The 15,607-nt window shown below is 41.7% G+C and overlaps 1 long non-coding RNA gene across 2 annotated transcripts in view; it reads left to right on the forward strand.

Moving 5' to 3' along the window:
* The first annotated feature begins 1,113 nt into the window (after positions 1-1,113).
* LOC143737577 (uncharacterized) overlaps positions 1,114-15,607 on the forward strand; it is a 69,341-nt gene continuing 54,847 nt past the window's right edge. For both annotated transcript variants that reach the window (XR_013203674.1, XR_013203675.1), the window contains exon 1: positions 1,114-1,228. This is a non-coding gene — a long non-coding RNA (uncharacterized LOC143737577). The remainder of the gene's footprint in view (positions 1,229-15,607) is intronic.

Genomic DNA, 15,607 nt, shown 5'->3' on the forward strand with positions numbered 1-15,607 from the left:
AACTTGAATATCTGGTAGACTGGGATAATTATGGACCAGAGGAGAGGTGTTGGGTACCTCGTAAGGACATCCTCGACCCCATGCTACTCACTGAATTCCACGAACAACATCCTGAAAGACCTGCTCCACGACCTCGAGGTAGACCCCCACGACGTCGGGGTCCTGGATCTGCTGGCGCGGACTCTGGAGGGGGGGGGGGTAATGTCAGGAATCAATCAAACTCGTTTCAGTCAACCACTGAAAGATCACTCTCTCCGGAATATTAACCACACACACCTGTTCATCATCAATTACCTCATCAACCAGCTCAATAAAATACTCACTGTGACTTCAGTCTTTGTCAAGTCTCCAACAGGAACAGACCATAACACATTGTCTCCCGAAGTCCCTGAGTCATTCAGTGTCCGCTAAGTAACGTATACTCACCTGTGAAATAATAACCTCTGTATCCTTGTTCCGCTGTCTCCAGAAGTCCTGTCTGGATCCATGTGTCCCGAGATCTGGTATTCACCTGAGTTTCCTGTGTTCACGCTGAGTTCTACTTGCTCGTGGCTGCATCTGAAAGAGAAAAGACAAGCATTAATGAACTGTGACTGCTTAATATCAACTAACCTAAGGAGGACCTGCTCACCTGTAATCCGCCCCGCACGTAGTGATCATCACCGAATCTTCACCTGAACTTTGAATACTCACCTTTGCACTTGTTTCACATTAAAATAAACAACGTTGGAGTTCACTTACCTCTGTCTCTTTGCCTGTATCCTGACACCGACATCACTTAGAGCACCTTTAAATAAGAGAGCTGATGCATTTGTTGTGTGTAATAAGCTAATTGTTGATTCATTGCCACGTCATTTACAGTAAAGCTATGATCGTGAAGCATCGTGTTTTGCGAGTTTTCTGATAATACTCCCTTTCTGGGGTAGGCCTACTACAAGCGCAGGTCCGAAAACTCTTTCAGAGTTAAATGCGCCTTTCAAGTTAAATCAGAAATATCGTAGTTACAAATTCCAAGCGAGTAAATGCATGACATGTCGTAATAATTCATTAGTAGGCCTACCGTGTTGGGGTATGGTGTTTCTATGCGTGAGAACCGCTCATGGAACCCTACAAGATATTTTTTTAAAAAAAGAAACCCTCAGATATTGCCATTTGGGGCTCAGCGCAAAATGTCCTCCATTGCAATACTCCTCTCATGCTGATTTTTACATCAAAAGGAGTGGATGAGGTAAGGATGAAACCTAAAATCTAGACTCAGACACATCAAGCTTTGCGTGCTCTTTAATGCTTAATTATACCTGTTAGGGTGATGAGAGACTTATCCCACAAGCCTCATGATTAATAAACAAGCCATCAAGGACCCAACAAGTTCCTGCTCATCACCTTGACACATACATTCAATAAGAGGGTACATATCAAAGCCCATGCTGTACATCTCGCATAGACACACACAAAACCGTTAAATTGGCCCACACCAGACCAGCTTTGTCTACTCTCTGACCTGTTTATTTCTTTCTCACTCTTTATCCTTTTGTCTCTCTTTTCCACACCTGTTTGAGTGACAGACGATGAGAACGTGGTGATGCTCGTAGCCCAGATGGGGTGAGTGACAGCCTCAGTCATGCTTTCATCTTTCAGCATTTCACTTCTGCTTTGTAGCAGACCAGCCAGGGTAAGGGTTGCGTTTGGCCGTTTAGTAAATAGACACCTTTCTGGGAAAAAAAAGATGGCTCAGGATGGAGTTACTTACTGCTAGAGCTGAAAAACATACAAGAGTGACCTCAGACCGAGGTCATGTAAAGATTCCTCCTTTGATAGTCTTACATGTGCAAAAGAATCCAATACAGGACTTCACGTATACATGTCCTGTATACGAAGATCAAACGCTATTCTCCTCTGCCATAGTAATCTGTGATAAGCAGCAAGTTTATACACGTTTAAATGAGATTCTGGAACTAAACTTGAAGCTGCTCAGGTGTTAAGGAAAACTTTTTAAAGAATTTTTGAGATATTAGTTTAGTTTTTTGGGGGGTTCTAAGTGTTCATGTCTGTATAATAACATTATTCACTTGTAAAGACTTGCTTTAAACATCAAGATTTAAATGAGATTCGGTACAGCTACTACTGGTAGCTGGTCAGGTGTTATAAGTTTTAGAGAAATGAGTTTAGTTTTTTCTTTTTGGTTCTTAGTTTTCCTTTCTGAATAAAAACATTCACATTATAAAAACTACTGCAGGTGAATGATTTTTTTTTCTGGCTAATAATAGAAAAACACTATGGCTGCAGTAAACATTCATAAGCAATAAACATCCATAATCGTCTGTTTTACAAATAATTATTAGTATCATCCTCCTAATTCCTGATAAAGAGGAATAATCGACAGTGATGTACGGAATATTTTTAGCTGTGAGTGTCAGTGATTATTGGTATTTAATTATGCGCAGATACGTTTTTTTTGTGTGTAAGTTTTATGTGTTAATGAGAAAATGTTTTTGTAGCATCCAATACCAATTTACTCTGCAGAGCTATGAACTGTGAAATAGCTATTTTGGGAAAGTATAGAAATGTCTTACCCCTGAGGGATTAATAAAACTTTTCTAATTTACTTTTTACTACTTTGAGAAATAATTGGATAGAACTTCCTACATAGGCTGACTTACTAGCACTGGTATTTCATTGGTCGCCTCTGTCTAGACAGCCTCACACCACTTCTTCAGCTACATAATCAGTCTGGAGGTCTTGGAAGCTGAAATTGGTTCTGTCCATCAGCTTGCGTGTTGCAGAAATTGACCTGCCTCTTGCCTCCGCGTTTCATCTCAGACTATAGCCTGCAACAAGAAAGGGCAAAATGTCTTTCCGCTTGGCACAATACCATTCTATTAGTCTTTTGCACTCGATATGAAAGTGAAAAAGGTCGTATGGACCCCGCACTAGTTGTAAATAGAACATAGGAAGCCTTTTACTTTAGCTATGAAATGGTTTTAGTTCACTAATAACTTGTTGAAAGAAGGAAACACCATTTTTCCTCAAGGTGAAACTGAATGAATACTTGACAGTCACAAGTTTAATATTTGTTGGGAACTCATCTCTAATAATAAAATGGATAGTTGCAGTTCAAGCATCTGAGTAGTTAATACAGCTTTCTATGCATGCTAAAATCACAATATAGTAACAGCTGTGATGTAAAACACCTGTTCACTACATCACTGTACAGCATCCATAGCGGATCGTGTTCCCTTTCGAGAGGTCTCTCGTATTGCATAAGTTAGCTTACGCTATGGGAAAACTCCTTTTCTCGAGAATATTGAAGCCAAATTTTTAAAACGCAATGCAGCTGCACAGCAGACATATAGCTGAGCATCTAACGCGCTCATTGTATGTGCTGCGGCAACTGCAAGTCGGCTAAGGTGTGCGAACCAATCAGGTCGCTTCGCGCAAGAGCGCATCAGAGCCCGCCAGTTAGGGTTGTGCCGATAGACGATAGTATCATGTATCGACGATAGTCTGAGATTTCGCCGATGGCAGATGCCTTTGACGATATCAATACGATATTGTCTCGTTTTACCATGAACGTATTAAATTATTATTATTATTATTATTATAATTATAAAGCTAGTATTGTTATTAAATTAATATTAGGAACTAAAATTAATTTGCCTTGCCTAAATTCAGAACGACATCACTTGCCTAACACTTGCGACAACACCGACATGGGAGTATGAGGACTCCTCTAAGAAAATGTTTTTAAAACAGAACAAAAAAGAGAAATATTAAGCCAGTAAATTAAGATAGTCGCTATACCGTTATATCCATCGTCGTCTCTGAGAGAACGCGGCGTTTATGCAGCGACAGATGCTGAAAGCTCAGTCCGTTTCTACTTTCACTTTGTTAATGAGCGCGTTTACAGGCACGTTCTTAACCCGATTATTCTGAATAAACTGACAATGCATGTGGTCATGTAAACGCATTAACCTGTTTTCCTTTATCGGAGTCAAGTCATAAGTTTAAGTATAAACCGATCGATTTCTGCCCCTTACTCTGATTTCTCCCAGCATTTAAAACACATGAACCCGCGTTCTTTGGGCTTATTGAAGTGAGCATATGTGAATTGCATCCAAAAAGAGAGAGCACTGGTGGGAGGACATATATCGCAAACTCCGACTCTTTCTTGATCTTAGAAATTATTAAAACGTGTTTTCATCTCATGCATAAGTACAGTCAAAATGCTGCATCTAAGGGCTTGAGCGGATAATGTGTGTCGTAAATCTCCCGCTGACATGTTGAAATACTCTGAGTCAGATACAAAAATGATTAGGATATTTTTTTTACCTCACTATACCGGGAAATAACCTGATCTAGCCTAGTAATAAACACTCCACCTTTGCTAGCAAAATAGAAAAATATTCTCGTATAAAATGAATAAAACAAGCAAATTAATGAGTAAGTAATCAAGTTAATAATCAAATAAGTAAGCCCCGTCCCCTCACGATAATATCGTCTATCGCCGATCTCACAGGCTGACGATAGGAGGATATGAAAATGGAGCATATCGCCCAACACTACCGCCAGTATGGACGTGGCTCATAGCTATATAAGCCCCCATTTTCGCCATAGAATTCAGACTTAATCTCCTTCAGCAAGTTCCACTTCGCTGAAGGCTTTTTGACGCCGTCGAACAAGCCACCTGCTAAGCAGTTCTGAGGACGCCGGCTTCCTGGTTTTCACTGGACGCCACCTTCAGCCCGCTTTTCTGCCTCTGCCATCCGGCGCGCATATATCCTTTTAAGTAAATCTTGGTATGTTCGCCGCTGCGACTCACTATCTAAAAGAGCAATTTTCCAGGTGTTGTTTCAAATGCCTTGAGACACATGTGCCTTGGGCAGAGGCCCTCTCTTCAGCATGGATCGTCACATCTTGTGTGCTTCCTGTCTGGGCCGTGACCATGCTGAAGCTGCACTCTCTAAGGGCGGCTGCCCGGAGTGCGACGAGATGGCGCTCACCACCCTGCGGCCTGACTGACCAGCTTCGCCGACGACAATCCTGCGCCTTCCGCTTTTCCTTTGCTCTGTGCTGCAAGAAGAAGCGCCGTGGACAAAGAATGCCACAGCGGACAGATGCAAGCGTGCACACACCAGCCCAGTCCCCGCGTGCCTCGCTCTCACCCAGAGAAACCCCCTTGCCGGTCCTGTTTACACAGGCAGACCAGCGCTCCTCTCAGCGAATGGCCGGTCTCGTCTCTTTTGGGGGATCGGATGAGGAGGAAGAGAAGGATGACAGCCTTTCCCTTGCTGCATCGGAATGCGAGGGATGGACAGGCTCCATGACCGACCCTGCACCCTCAACACAAGCCAACGCCAGTGGCGTGAGAGCCAGCCTTGACGCTGAAATTTGAAGGCGGTCGAAGAACCCACGAAAAGCAGACTGGATGAATGGTTCCTGCAAGGGTGCTGACAGGCCCCGCAGCAGAGACCCGCCCCTTATCTCTCTTTTTCTCTTCTCTCACCGCAGGTACGCCGCGGAAAGCGCCGCATTCAGCTTGTCTCAAACCCTCCACCTCCTCAATGCTCTCGACTGTCGACGGCGCTGTGGAGAAAGGATATGAGAAAACCCTCATATCCCTCGAAGAGACAGTGGCCGCGCACCTTTGCCCGCCCACAGGATGGAAAGCTACAGCGACTCACCCGTCTCACTTCAGCCTTGCTGTACTACTTCAGCTCTCGCTGGCCGAGCAAGCAGCTTCGGCGCTCCACACCATGGCTGTCTTCCAGGTTTTTCAGGCCAAACTTCTCCGCTCTATGGACGAGTCTGGACCTGACCCGGAAGCTTTCAGGGACCTGCGCAGCACCACAGACCTGGCTCTGCGCACCACTAAATCTACCGTCCAGGCGATTGGTAGAATCATGGCGAACTTGACTGTGCTAGAGTGACTTCTCTAGTTGACATTAACGGAGATGAAGGATGCAGACAGGGCCGCTTTCCTGGACTCCCCTATCTCCACCACCGGCCTGTTCGGCCCAGCGGTAATGGGTTTCGCAGAGCGTTTCACCGAGACACAGAAAGCGTTGCAATCAATGCGCCACTTCCTCCCTAAATGTTCTAGCTCTGCTTCATGCCGCCTCAAGAAAGCGGTGCTCTCTCAGCCAGCAAAGCCAGCGCCGCTGGTCTCTCAGCCCCGCCCAGCGTATGAAGTCCGTCACTGCTCTCGTTCAGCGAGACGACAGCAGTTCCCGGACCGCCGGGGACCCCGACCCAAGATTGTGTTGGACCCCGAGCCTCAGAAGCCTTCCTAGCCCGAATGACAGGAAGGAAGAGAGTGTGGTTGAGTCCCGCCGCGGCCGGACCACCCTCCAAAAAGCCTTTTACACATCACCCAGTCCCCTCTTTTGTTCAGTTTAGTTCAGGCGTCTGGAGATGCCAACATTGCAGTCAACGAGTCTGTATTAAAACATGCATGCCTGCAAACAAACGCTGTTTTAACGGCAACACAAATACAACACGAAAAGAGCACTTTTCTGTCTGTTCTCCCTCCGGCTCGCGCTGGAGGTGTAATAAATGTTGGATGTGTGCCCACAATAAAGTACGAACTGGCCAAGCCGCCCTGCTGTGTGCATTCCCTCCGGTCACGATGCTACCTCAGGTCATCGAACGGATCAGGGAGAGCAAGTGTGCAGTGCTCTGGATAGCCCCTCTCTGGAGGAACCAGCTATGGTTCTCCGAGTTGACTCAGATGCTGGAATCAGCACCATGGCCGATACCGCTGAGGTCTATGATCTGGCATCCCCGTCCCGACTTGTGGGCCCTCCATGTATGGCCCCCAAACGGTTATCTGGGAACCTTCCGGAAAGGGTGCTAAATACCATTACTGAAGCAAGAGCGCCTTCAACCAGGCGTCTTTATGCTGTGAAATGGTCAGTGTTCTCCGGCTAGTGCACAGCAAGGAGCCTGGACCCCTACTTATACGGAGTGACAAAGGTACTTTCCTTTCTACACGAGCTTTTGGGCGCGGGTCGCACCCCCTCCACGCTCAAAGTATATGTGGCGGCCATAGCAGCACTTCACGCTCTTGTGGCTGGGCAATCACTGGGAAGAAACAACCTAGTCGTGCGTTTCCTCAAGGGGGCCAGAAGGTTAACCCTCTTCGACCCCCCTCTGTACCTATCTGGGACCTCTCCACGGTCCTGGAGGCCATGAAAGGGGCCCCTTTCGAGCCGCTTCAGTCTGTTGACCTGAAGCCTCTTTTGCTCAAAACTGCTCTCTTGCTAGCACTTGCATCAGTCAAGCGAGTTGGTGATTTGTAAGCACTCTCAGTGAGCGCTTCCTGCCTTGAATTCGGGCCTAACAACTCCGCACCAGAGGTTTCACAGTCACGAAGCGACCTGATTGGTTCGCGCATCTTAGCGGACTCGCCATAGGTTCATGCAGTTGCCACAGCACAGCCAATGAGTGTGCTAGACGCTCATCTATATGTCTGCTGTGCAGCTCCACTGCGTTTTAAAAATTTGGCTTCAATATTCTCGAGAAAAGGAGTTTTCCCATAGCGTAAGCTAACTTACGCAATACTCATTCCCTACTCTCAGGGAACTCTAAGTTATTGTTTCACAGCAACGTTATCTTGTAGCAGAAGGGTATACATTTAATGAATTTGCTTAATAAAATAATGTGTTAATTAAACATTTTGTATAAAAATCCTGCATATTAAAACTATTCTTTTTTTTAATGTTAATTTTAAGTAATAAGTCAATTGATGCTATTCGTAGTATAGCAGTCTCTCATACCTTTTTGCTTAAATACAGCATGTAGTTTAAATATTTACATCATTGACATGTAATGTTGCATTCCTCAGTTCTATTAAAGACTACTGCTCTGTTATTTGTGTGAAAGAAAGCTCACTAAACTTTTGTCTGTTTGACCTTTCTTGACACCCCTCTCTCTCTCTGCTCTCAGAAAGACAGCTGTTCCTGTCTTGGAGTGTTTGGACACTGCTAATGAGGGGATGCTTTGTGGTGTCCCTCTGTCCGGAATGGTCTCTTTAGTTGTTCCTCTGTCTAGCGGTAGATCTAGACCTTTCTTTGACCAGCTTCTCATCAGAAGCAGAATCCCCATTAAGGATGGACTGTTGTCAGTTTAATGAGAATAGAGCATAGTATGTGTGTGTTTGAGTGTGTGGATCAGGGAAACAGCAAAGTCTTTTCCACTGTGTTCTTGCTCAGGATATAAAGCACATCATTGTAATTGCAAAGGATTCCAGCTTTGAGCGTCTGTGGCCACTCTAAGCCCATCTCTGTAGATGCATGTGCTGTGTAGATTATGTCAGCTTGCTTTCCACAGGACTCTCACTCTATTCAGTGAGAACCTGAGGAGCTGTCAATGCAACAGAACTATTGCGTCTTGCCCTACTCGGGGAGGAGGGAAACTCAGCAAACACTATAGCAATTCACTCAAATGGTTGTGGAGAGAGGGAAGTTTTAATGTACAAATTGCAAACTGGACTCAAATAATAGAAGGTGAAGAGGGATTCATGAATAGCCTATAATATTAAGAAATCTCTTGGCTTATCCACATCTTGTTGACTATCTTTAAAATATATTTTTTTACAGTTATTTATTCATTATTAATATGACTTTTGTTATTTTACAATACTATTTTTTGTACAAATCTTGGGTTTAGATGTTCATGATGGTTTTACATTGTTCTAAGGTATTCTTGATATTTCCAACAAATCTTTGAATTGAAGTTGTTATGTGTATAATTGAATGAAATGGTAAGGTAATGTGAGATGACTAAATACTTGAATTCCAAAAAGATGTCTGTTTATTTTAATTACTACTTGCCCTTGAACAATTATTTTTCCCAGCCTCGAGGGGTGAACACTTGACTCAAAAGTTTCACTAGTCATATTATATTTCTTAGTAACATTATATTGCTTCTGCACAACCTTAGATTTAGATACAGATCATATGCAAACACCTGCAGATGGTTGCATAAATGATAATCACTCTGCTCAACAAATCTAGTGCTGACTTTAAGTGAAATGATAGCTATAGGTAGATTGTACAGGTCAATGCAAGTGCGAGCTGTTGTCTTAACCTATTTAACTGTTTTGACTATCAGCCAAACACAGACTCCGCTGACATTTGAGGAGGCCACATTCAATTCTGGACAAAACGGCCAGCGCGTGCACCGAAATTGAATGAGATCATTTTAAATTAATTTGCCTGTCCTCATGCATTAGGGAGTCTACATAATGAGGCATTAGTCCAAATTGTTTTGCCATAGCATTTGTCACTGAAGATCAAAGCAATATTGCATGAGTGGTGTACAAACGTCTGAGACAAACTCACAGCAGCGCTTCCTCGCAACCTGCAGCATATCATTGTAAGAGAGATGCTGATAGACTAGTGACAAAATTAAAGGAAGGAGGAGTATGGCTTGTTGGTAGCTGTAAAGGTATGGTCTGAAAAGAAATGATCATACCTTATCATTGATTTTACTAATGATGAGTGCCCCCAGTGCAACAATAGTAATTTTGCCATAAAACTGTCAGCAGTTCATCAATCTCTGGAGGCCTTTCCCTCCCTCAGTAAGGCTGCTTACAGTCATGAGCCTGGACTTGCCTCGTCTGTCTGTAGCATACAACAGAGCTAGCCTTTGAGACGTTAAAGTCCTCTCACTCACAGCGTTACGTGAAAGTCGCTTTCTTTCTCTACTCCTCTTCTCTCTGTGTATGTTTACATGATACAGAAGCCTTCTTGGTTTTCTGTGAAGAACAAATCCTTCACAAAAGGATATCCTTTTGTTCACCCTCACTATCATGCTTTACAATTTAAACCCTTCTGATTGTTTTTCTCTTCTTCCCTTTTTTTGTGCTTGTGTGTTTTGTCTGTGTTCTTCAGGCAGTCGTGTGCAGCCAAGACATGCACTTTAAATGCCTGAGGACTGAGGCCTGTCTGCCAACAATAGGAATTTCCCTGGTTTACACAGGATAGATTAAGCTCATACCTTTCCCAAGAGCACATTATGGTTCTATTTAAACTGATTTGTGCATGTAACTTTACGTTTCACATGCTAGTTCATGCTATTGATTACTTAGTTGGATATGTTCAAGCTCTTGTTATGTTTGAGGATAAAGTGCAGCCTCTACTGTATGAACATTAAAACATGAACATAATTATTTGAGCTGACATGTTTGGAATGGCTGAGACTTCCTTCGTTTTTTTGAGACCCAAATAAACATGGCTGAAAACTTGCTATCAGGTCTCAACAGACATGTAATATGTTATGTTTCTAAACAACAATGTCTTTGAGAATATCAGCTGTATTCATGACTTATAAGTAAACCTGCTTTCAGAAATCCCTGTTACTCACACAAGTGAATATCCACACATATGCCATTTCTGATGTGGCTTATGTTTTGAACACCTGGGTATCTACACAAAGTGATCAGCACAAACTCAAAGCTGAGTTAATTAAATTAAAGTTTTAATTACCAGCTTGGAGATGAACTTGTAAGATCCATCCGCTTCAGGCAGTGTGAGCGATCAGTGTCTGCAGATAGTTTAGAGATAAACGGACGCATCATGTTTAGATGTTAATCGAGGGGAAGCTGAAGATTCCACCCACATGACACCTCAATCATCCTAACCCTTTATTACATGGAGTAAACATCATAAAAATCCACTTTAAAGATGATGAGAGAAATATGAATTTTGCTTAATATTTATAATGATGTGATTAAATTATTGTTTTTGCTGTCAGAGCTTGCTCCTGCCGCTCTTCCATTGCTCCTTTGAAGTCAATTTAAGTTGTGTTTCATGTGGTCATGGAGTCTGCTCGTATTGCTTTCCAAACGGCACACAGTCTTACTTAAATACACACTGAGCACTGTAATTTTTTACAAGTGAAGGTGCAATTTGCTGTAAATGCAGTATCAGTGTTTCAAAACCCATAGAGGGCCATTGCATTTAAGAGGCAAACTCTTAATATTTAGGAGAGGGGAAAATGAATGAAAAGTTAAAATGCACCTAAACAAGAATTGCATCATATAATTAAAAATCATAATCATATAGCTTTTGAAAGTGAATTGCTACACCTGCTGAGGCTGCTTTATACGCTGTCATTTTCAGACTTACAGACACTTGTTTCTAGATCAATGCATCTAGTCTTTCTAGATATTCCTTAGAACTAGCTGAATGTATTTGTTAAATGAAAGGAAATTTGAAAAATAGTTCATAAAAAATGAAACTTTTGTCATCTTTTACACACCGTCATTGTTGTTCTAAACCTGAATGACTTCCTTTGTTTTGTGGAACATAAGGTATGATCCAAACAACACTGAACTTCCACAATGGACTGTCATTGTACAGACTAAAAATTGAGACATTTTTCAAAGGGATTCATGCAGGTTTGGAATGACATGATAGTGATTAAGTGGTGACAGAATTGTCAGTTTTGGGTGAACTATCTCAGGTTAACTTCTTGTGTATGCCTATAATGTCAGATGCTTTCTTTAAATCACTGATTAGGTCATAAGTTGCAAAATATCAAAATTACCATATTTCCCTGCTTTGATCATTATATTCTCCAAGGTGCATTTGATATAATATGCACTATGAAATGCTTTTTTGAGCATTATGCAGCTTTAGTTCATAAGCACACTCAACCACATTCTGTCTTAATGCATTTTATCTTAATGCATCTTGTCTTGATGTCCATTGTAAAAAGTGTCAGAAAAACACTGGTACCATGTAATCAAATGATATGTGCTGTTTAAACTGTGTTTAACGCAGTTTGGCCATAAACTTGCTTCAGAGCTGCTCCATGATGTGAATATATGGCTATCGGGGTGACACCGATAATACATAAATCACATTTCAAAGCTGGTTCTTTTCCAGCAGTTCACAGGAGGCGAACAATGTGTGTCTTTCAGTATGAGGCCACAGCTGGTCTGGTGCTGCATATTAAGTATTATAAACAAGCGTTGCACCTATTTTATTTGGGAGATTATCATCTTCTAGGCTTATTAGAAGGACATTTCCCATAATATTCTGAAGATGAGTTTACGCATGAATCCCCATGACTTTGCATTTTGTTATAGACTAGTTCTTGTATTGTGATACTATGCCATTGAGTAACTTTTGTCTCATATTACCCACATTGCTACAAAGGTTGTCAGAATCACCAGACAAGAATTCCCTTCCACCACAAACTAAAAAAACATAAAGGTGTGATCATGAAGGTAGTACAATTTTGCTGGAAGTTTTGGATTATGTTACTTGTTTTCCTGCTTATAAATAATGATTCATGTTATGTTTTATTCAGTTTCTTATGCAACTGGTGACTAGATAAAATATTGTTTATTGAAATAAAATTCTCAAACATGTTCACATATAATGTATGTTTTTGCTGCTGACAATGCTGAGTTCCTGGTGTCTTAATAATTGTATTGTACCTTTACAATGTGACATTTTTGCCAATGGTAAACAGAGCTGCCATGTCTTCGTGAAGTTGTCTGTCACTCAAGAGAAAAAAAATCATTTGTTCTTCACCTAAGTTGTTTTTCTTTTGCAGTTTGAGAAAATTTTTACAAGCTTCTACATCCTACAAGAGACAAGACCCAACACAGAGAGGTGGTGAGACATGCTTCAGATAACTGAGTAAAAATGTCATGTGGTTACAGAACTATGTGTGGAAATCATGTCAGGATACTCAGGCACTCATGGGATTGGGCATGAACAATTAGAAGAACAGCAAATAATTATGTATGACAAATATTTTAAAACATAGTCCCTGATTATAGTCTCTAAATGCTGTCTGATGTCAGAGTGTTCCACAACATTTTCCCGCAGTAAGTTAAGTAATATCTAAAAAATATCCTCCAAGTTATTCTTCTGCAATAATGACAAAAGTGCCTGCCAAAATATATTAATAATACATAAAGTGATCAATAAGTTCAGTTGAAACACGGAAAAGTTTGCAGATTTTTTTTGTAGAAAAAATGTGCCGTCTGTTCAAAATGTTGAGTCAAAACAACTGACCAGATGTTTTGTGTAAAAAAGAAGATTTTTTAAAGGCTTTTTTTAAATAAACAAAAAAAATACATTCAATATCACATTCGATATCTCAATATGATGCATATATAGTTTCCACACACTTGTAAGAGAGGTTTGAAATGTATCTCAAGGAGAAATTAGCAATTTGTTTTGAGACATATTCGTTGTAGCTTTACATTACCTGAACATAATAAAAAAGTTACTCAGCATCTTCCCTAGTTATGTCTCTAAATTTACTCAGATCAGCAGGCCTGTGTTTCCTCTGAGTCCCCTTAACCCTCCCTCCAGTTCTTCATCCTTCCTATTTTTAGAGAATGTATCTTTTCCTGATGAAATACAGTAAAATGCACTCAGGGCCACATGTCTGCCTCCCTCTGCTGCGCTCACACACAGTGCATATTTTTAAAGTTCTTAACTGCTGACTGGCTCGCTGACCTTCCTTCATTTTATATAATGCATGAAATATTTATTCCAAAAACAAATATAGGCTTTTCTACCAAGTTCTACCAAGGTCTGAGCAAATGAGCTTTTTAGATGTTCAATATAAATTTTGAAGCTGTGGATTTTTCTTTTTTTTTTCATTTTACTTTCAATATATTTATTGTTGCACCATAGCCAGTTAGAGAGAGAAAGCAAGAGAGAGACTGCAAATTATTTGGAGAGGTGACTGTACACAACATTGATTATTTTTCAAGGCTCATCAAGGCTGCATTTTTTTAAATTAAAAATACAGTAAAATCAGTCATATTGTAAAATTTAATGTTTTCTATTTTAATATATTTTAAAATTTAAATTATTCCTGGGATGTAAAAGCTGAATTTTCAGCATCATTACTCAAGTCTTCAGTGTCACATGATCCTTCAGAAATCATTCTGATAAGCTAATTTGCTGATTTCATTTTTATATCAACGCTGAAAACAGTAGTGCTGCTTTTTTGTGGAAACATTCATTTTCTTTCAAGATTCTTTAATTCATAGAAAGTTCAACAGAACAGCATTTATTTGAAATAGAAATATTTTGTAAGATTATAATTGTCTTTACTGTTATATGTTATCAATTTAATGCATGCTTGCTGAATAAAAGTTTTTTCTTTTGAACGGTAGTGATTTCCATTACACTAGAGTAGATGTTAAAACTTCATGCTGATTTGTACTCGGCTTTCGCCAAGATAAGCCCCAACTAAGACGTAGAGAGTCACAGAGTCACCCCCCTCCGTCCCCCACTCAACTCAGCCCAGCTTACTGACCTTTACATCCCTCCTGCTGCTGAGACTGCTCCTTTGACCTAACCACAATCTCTCACAACCTCTCCACAACCCGACCATACGCGCCAACCCGTTTGACCAAGGCTGTCGAGCCCCACTGCGGACGTTAAAGCGGTCAGTGGCAACGGTTCCGTATGGCATACTACCGCAAAACACAGTATCTGTCCAAACACCAATCCTCATTCACGCAAGATACACAGGAACGTAATAACTGTAATTACTATGCAAACTATACAAATAAACCAACAGACTCATCGAATTTTCAAGAATTTTTCAAAACCGTAGCATGGCGGCCTGTACACAGCCAGCCAGACTCTTTCCATCTCAACCACAGCCAGTTGCTGCTCCTCTCTGCTGCTTCAGATAAGTTATTTGCCGTGCGACGCAACTCTTGGCCACTGAATCCAACGTCTCTTGAGGAACCGGGTTGTGGAGTGTACAAATCCTCGACAACCCATTTCCACTGGATAAACCCGGACTCTCCATCCTCGCTGTTCTGCTTCAGTGGCCAGCTGAGCATACCGCAGTTGCTTCCTCTCATATGCCTCATATGCCTGATCTACAGCATCCTCCCATGGCACTGTTAACTCTATCAGTTGAACAATGCGTGCTGATCCAGATCACAAAACAATATCTGGTCAGAGGTTAGTGGTGGCAATCTCAGGTGGAAAAATAAGCCGTTGATCAAGATCAGCCAGCATTTTCCAGTCCCTAGCAGCTTCCAGTTGTCCTGAGCGAGAATTGGTTTTAACACCTTTTCTTCGTGGTTGCTCGCCTGGGCGGAGGAATATTGTCTTCTGTGTGTAATGTTTTGCTAGAACAGGTGGCAACTTATTGATCATGTTACGCTTGTCTTCCAATGCTAAAGCCAAACATCGGAGTACTTGGTCATGGCACCAAGTAAACCGACCTTGGCTAAGAGCCACCTTACATCCTGTCAAAATGTGCCTTAATGTGGCAGGTGATGAACACAAAGGACAAGAGGGATCCTCTCCTACCCAGAGGTTTAAGTTCTGTGGTGATGGGAGAACATCATATGTTGACCTGACAAGGAAACTGATCCTCCTCTCTTCCATTGACCAAAGGTCTTGCCAGCCCATCTTGCGTTGTTCCACACTCTCCCATCTCACCCACTCTCCCTACTTGGCCTGGGAAATGGCCTTTATACACCTCATCCTCTCCTCCTGCTTTCGCACCTCGTTGACTACGAGCTTCCTCCTTTGAGCAGGGGCTGCCTTGTGCCATTTAGGAGGATTTAAACTGAACCCCAAACCCCCTCTTCCATGCTGTACCT

The sequence above is a fragment of the Siphateles boraxobius genome, unplaced genomic scaffold (genome assembly GCF_051911475.1).
Source record: "Siphateles boraxobius isolate OS27281-9 unplaced genomic scaffold, OSU_SipBor_1 130, whole genome shotgun sequence".
NCBI lineage: Eukaryota > Metazoa > Chordata > Actinopteri > Cypriniformes > Leuciscidae > Siphateles > Siphateles boraxobius.